This window comes from Otolemur garnettii, unplaced genomic scaffold, assembly GCF_000181295.1.
Source record: "Otolemur garnettii isolate 467f Iridium unplaced genomic scaffold, OtoGar3 scaffold00024, whole genome shotgun sequence".
NCBI lineage: Eukaryota > Metazoa > Chordata > Mammalia > Primates > Galagidae > Otolemur > Otolemur garnettii.
Genome location: NW_003852419.1, coordinates 19,689,333 through 19,695,468, shown reverse-complemented (window position 1 = coordinate 19,695,468; position 6,136 = coordinate 19,689,333).

Genomic DNA, 6,136 nt, shown 5'->3' with positions numbered 1-6,136 from the left:
AAAAAAAAAAAAAAAGTGATCCTCTTGCCTCAGCCTCCCAACTAGCTGGGACTACAGGTGCTTGCCACAAGGCTTGGCAATTTTTAGAGACGGGGGTCTTGCTTTTGCTCAGGCTGATCTCAAACACCTGAGCTCAAACATTCCACCTGCCTAGGCTTCCCAGAGTGCTAGGATTACAGGTGTGAGCCACCACACCTGGCTCATGTGGGGTTTTTTAATAGCTAATTTATAGAAATCATCATAAATTATTTTCATCCAAGCTGTCTTTGACAAACAGCCCACATAATGACCAGGAGATTTTTGCACCCTGGTGAGGTCATCCTGGTTTCTTTTAATACTCTTATTCAAGAAGAGAGAAAGAGACTTTATTGTAAAGAAATTATCTTAAAAGCAATGAGTTTTAGCAATGACTGTCTTTAAAAAAAAAAAAAAAAAGGCAGAACACAGTGGATATTACCTCTAATCCTAACACTTTTGGAGGCCAAGGCAGGATTGCTTGTGGCCCAGAGTTCCAAACCAACCTGAGCAGGGCTTGTCTCTACCAAAAAAAAAAAGAGAGAGAGAAAGAGAAAGTAGGCATGATGGCACACACTTGTACTCCCAGCTACTTAGAAAGCTGAGAGTCAGGAAAATCTCTTGAGTTCAGGAGTTTGAGGATGTTATGAGCTATGATGACACCACTATACTCCAGCCAGGGTTAGAGAGCTCTGATTAATTAGTTAATTAATTAAGGAGTAGTATCTCTACTTCAAGTTGTAGAAAATTTCTTATAAGGCAGTTCTTCTCTTTTAGAAGAAGATATAAACTCTTAGATGTCTCACATACAAACGCTTCTTTTTCATTCTAGACACCAAGGTAGGTAAGAAAACAACATGGTTAGAATTGTTTACTGAATAAGTTAGGAATTAAGAGCAGACCTTGCTAACATTCTGCTGCCAAACTCAAGTTCATAAGCTATCTCCTGGAGGCCCCACAAAGTGCTACTTCTTTGCCCTATAAGTTTTTTAATAAGCTACTAACAATTTATTGAAGAACCTTAAATATAGAATGTTTTAAGATCTTTTGGTCTGCTTAGCCAATAATTATTGAATTGTGTATTGATTTTATTAAATATTATTAACAGTACATAAAAGCTACAGTTTCTGTTCTGAAAGATTTTCAGAAACAGATGGTCAGCATCTTAAATTATGCAACCTCTCTGAGTCCTAGCTTCTAAATCTGTAAAACAATCATGTCTACCTTTCTGGGATGGTGAGAAGATGGAAGATATGTGCATATGGACTTTATTCATAAACACATAGTTTATGCCCATAGTAAATATTCAAAGTGACAGAGGATACCTGAGAAGGGTGAGGTCTAGGAGAACAGGTCTTCTCAAGGAGACCACAAGGATACACCTGCAAGGTCCTCCATGGTGTCTCAGCTCTTCTTGGGAATTTGTAAACTTAACTTTCTGGAACATAGAAATTTCCACTTCTGTGAAATCCTGTAATCTTGTGGGGGCTGGAATATCATCTCCCACTTGATTCAAACTGGCCAATGAGAAGGGTACCTACGGGTTGGAACTTTTTTTTTCTTTTGGGTTGGAACTTTTTGACTGTCAATAAAAAGGGAACAACCAAGCCAATTGGGGAGCACAGCCATTTGGAATTCTTCTATGCCCTAAGCTCCCAGCTGGTAGATAAAGCTCTTCCTTAAATAAACATGGTATTTGGGTGCTTTTTCTCTCCTTTGGGCCTCATCTTCCTTCAATAAAAGGGTAACTAATAGGGTATGCTATTGTCTTTGGTAGCAAACATAAACAAGCAAAAAAAAAAAAAAAACTAAACAGATCCTCAAGAATACTTGGGCAATATTATATTTTATTGTTTAGTATTTATTTAGTACCAAACATCACTACCTCAAGGACTAAAGACTCTGAAACAGTACATTTAACTCAGTTTGTATAAAAAATAAGATATCAATAATTTAGGTAAACCCAGGATTTTATAATAATTACTAAAAATTTACTTAACGCTCAGTCTACGTGACTACTCTTCATGCCGTATATTAGCTGGGATCTTTTGGCATGCTAAAAGTTACTTTTTTCTTAAGATCCTCCATTTCTCTTACCTATAAGCACGTATATCCTACTGGTCCTCCTTCTTCTAGGATTGCCCACTGTTTCACCCCATCTCTAATCCCCTGTTCACTCAGGTCTTAATTTATCATCTCCTATTCCATGCTTAATCTGCCATGTAATATACCTGTAGATGCAATTTAATTGTCCTGTTCATTTGAGCCAGGTTGTTCATGCTTTACTTAAGGAGGGACTCAACATTTAAAGTAATTTCAATTCTGCATTTAAATATCATCAAATTTAAACTGAAGATAGAATACAAAGAGGTGAAAAACACCATTCAAAACTTTAAATCTTCTGGTGTAGTGGATCATGCCTGAAATCCTAGCACTCTGGGAGGCCAAGGCAGGTGGACTACTTGAGCTCACAAGTTTGAGACCAGCCTGAGCAAAAGCAAGACCCTGTCTCTACTAAAAATAGAAAATCTGAGGCAAGAGGATCACTTTTGCCCAAGAGTTTGAAGTTGCTATGAGCTATGATGCCAGAGCACTCAACCCAGGGTGACAGTCTGAGACTCTGTCTCAAAGAAAAAAACAAAAAAACCAAAAAAAAAAACCTTTAAATCTTGTCTGCTATGACTGTTTTGAAAATGATAGAAATTATTTTCAACAAAGCAGCTTTTCTAGTCACTATTTCAGAAACTCCAAAATGGAGATTCTTGTCTGGGAAATGCCCGTAAGCTTGAATTATTATCTTTCCTGCTGATAAAAATTCTTATCTTTGTGTTTTACAGTTTTTCCAGTGAAATTGTCAGAAGTAATATTGCAGGATTTAACTACCAATGGAATTTATCTGTGCTTTAGTCCTAGTAATAAGATTTATTCCCAATAATAGCACTGCAGATGTGTGCATTGTTTTTTCCAGTTATCATGAAATTGTTTTAAATCTATAGCAAATTGACTACCAACTATTTTATAACTTTTTATGTTTTTATTTCTTTCTCTTTCTTTCATTTTCTTTTGTAAACAGAGTCACACTCTGTTTCTTGCCCAGGCTCATGTGCCGTGGCATCAGCCTAGTTCACAGTAACTGCAAACTCCTGGACTCAAGGGATCCTTCTGCCTCAGGCTCTTGAGTAGCTGGAAGTACAGGTGCCTGCCGCAAAGCTCGTTAATTCTTTAGTAGATACGGTCTCAATCTTGCTCAGGCTGTTCTCTAAACTCCTGAGCTCCAGTCTCACCCTCCCAGAGCACTAGGATTACAGGCATGAGCCACCACGCCAGACCCATTTTTGTGTTCTTAAAAACTCACTGTGGCAGGCAGAAAGCCACCAGACCTCAAGGGGCCTTTCTGGTAGACCAGAATCAACCTAGTGGCAATCTGTGGGGCTGGTTGACTTTAAGGAAAGATGCAGATTAGAAATTTCAGAGGAGCCAGCATGGTAGAGGAAGAGCAAGGATCAAAAGCTTCATCCCCTTCCACTGACACCCTGATACTATGGAAGCCTCCTCAGGTGAGATGCAGTTCCTGCCAAATTGACTATGATTAAGTATTTGCCACACCTTGTGAAATAAGAACTTAAAATAGAAATTGGATTATTTCTTACAAACCTGAGTTTTTTTAGATTGAGATTTCTACATGCTATGTAACCTTAAATGATAACACTATCAAAATAATTTAAAACCTACATTTATTCATTTAAAAGGTGACCTTCCCTCCCCCCTCCCCAACATCATTATGCGACTCAACATTCTTTGGCTGACATCAAAGTTTAGGAAAGCTGTATTAGAAAGCCATCTTTCAATCAAAAACAGAGCATTCTTTTGTGAAATTGTTTCTGTTCCAGTTATCCATGAACAAATCTTTGGAGTTAGCACCTGTGATGGTGCTAATTCTAGGAACTCAATTTTGTACTGTGTCCTCAACTGCTTTGAAATTCAGGTAGAGACAGAAACAAGTCTACAGATACCATCCACTGTGATTCAGTAGGTTTGACTCATTTTTGTTAATTTGGTGCAACATATCAAATGATTTGAAGGCTTACAAATCTTTAAGAACATATTAAAGGCAATGATGATGTTCAAAAGGGATACTCAGTGTTAACAACACAGCATAGGCTTTAATCAGTTAAAATGGATGACAGCCATAAACCATTGGCCCAGTACTCCCATTGTAAACCTTCTAAATGTCAGCCCTGACTCTAGAGTCCCCTTAAGTGATCTGTAATATCCTGTCAGCCTAACCCTTCAAATTACTTGAGATAATTTCATGATGGTCAAGTCCCAATCCACAAATGTATATGCTATCCAAGATAATTTACACACTGCAAATAAATGGACCATTATTGGGATTATTGTAGCAAAGGTTTATGTTGGAATTAGGAGCCCTTTCTTAGAAAGTCTTTGCTAAATTCAATAAATTCATCTATAAAATCAGTAGGGACTCATGACCAAGGCTTATTGATCATTTCCTATGGAATGTTAAGAGCCTTTGACTATTTGTAGGGGGTAGACTGACTTTGCTTCATTTCTTCTATGTTTTCAATAATTAAAATAAATTCCTGGTAACCAGATATAGCATCCAGCCAGTGTTTTCCTATGAATAATTCCTGGTTGACTATATTGAACAAGATAATATAATTAATATCTTCTGAAATAATAATGCTAGACAGAAAAGGCAAAGAAAAACAGTAGGAATTCACAATCTCAGAGTGCATTGAACAGAAAGTTCACAATCTCAGAGTGCATTGAACACCCTCCATGTGGTGTTAAATCAAAGCATTTCTATCCCATACAGTGCAAAGCTGAAATCAGACAGAGCCTCACTTACCAGGGCACTGGGCATGAGCCAAGGGAAAGTAGCCCTGTTGTCGAAGCTGGTCCCAGATGAGCAGAGTTGCAAAATAAACCCAGCTTTCAGAAGGTAGGATTATGCACAGTTTGGGCAATCTTCTGGGGCGGGCAAGATGGTGAAAAATTCCAGGGCAAGGGCAATAACTTGGGAGCCAGAGAGACCTACAGTGTTGTTCTAGGTCTTTCTTTTCCCAGCAAGTCATCAATTAGTACGTGGGTTTACAATGAGCAGAACATAGCCTGCAAAGCAAACAGGACTTTGTGAGAGCTGCTGGATATTTTTTCATAATCAGTCGCAATTTTTAGATGCTATTTTTAAATAATCCCAATAATGCACCATTGATCTCTTTCTCCAAGAAAAGAAATTCAAGAATTGAGCAAGAATCAAGTTTTTGTGCCATAGTTCAGGTCATCTAAAGAAATCCTGTTAACTTTAACATTAAAAATTATGATATTTTATTCCTGAAATAAATTTCGTCTATTTTAGATACTATTAGTAGTAAGCTATGCCCCAAGAAATCTCCTTGAAATGTTTGTCTAATATTATCAGCAATCCATTTCTCATTTCAAAAACACATGAGCCCCTTTCCCTCAGTACCCAGCATACTTTAGTGTAGAAAGGAGAGTGTTATACTTGTGCCTCTTTGTTTATATAACACATGCTACAGAGATGTATATTTAGAGGTCATAACTTGATCATATTTGAAATATTCATGCTCCCTTTCAATAATGAAAGCAAGAACAGGAGGCACATTGACTGCTCAACTTCTTTTATTCTTATTGCAACACACTTCTATTACTCACACGGCTACTTGTGTCTGTCAGTTTGTTCACAATGTTATCTTGTCCAAACTATATCACATCTTATGAAATAATAATTACCCTAATTCTGCAGTCAGTTGCCAGTGATAAATAGACTAACTTGTTGAGTATGCCTCTGTCATATTTGTCTTAGTATAACATGAAATTGCTGTGCTACATGCATGATAGTAACTGATATTTGCAGAGCGTAAGAATATTATATTAACTGTTAAATATTAGCCAAAACAGTCTGATGAATGTATTCCCTGGCACTCACATGCAACTTTAATGTGTGTGCTGGTTAAGTTGAATGACTATAATGGTTGAGCATGTGACAGGATTTTAGGAAACACACCTATTCGATTTCATTTTCCATTTGACTCCTTAAAATAATTATCAAACCATAAAAAACCCAAAAGCTTAT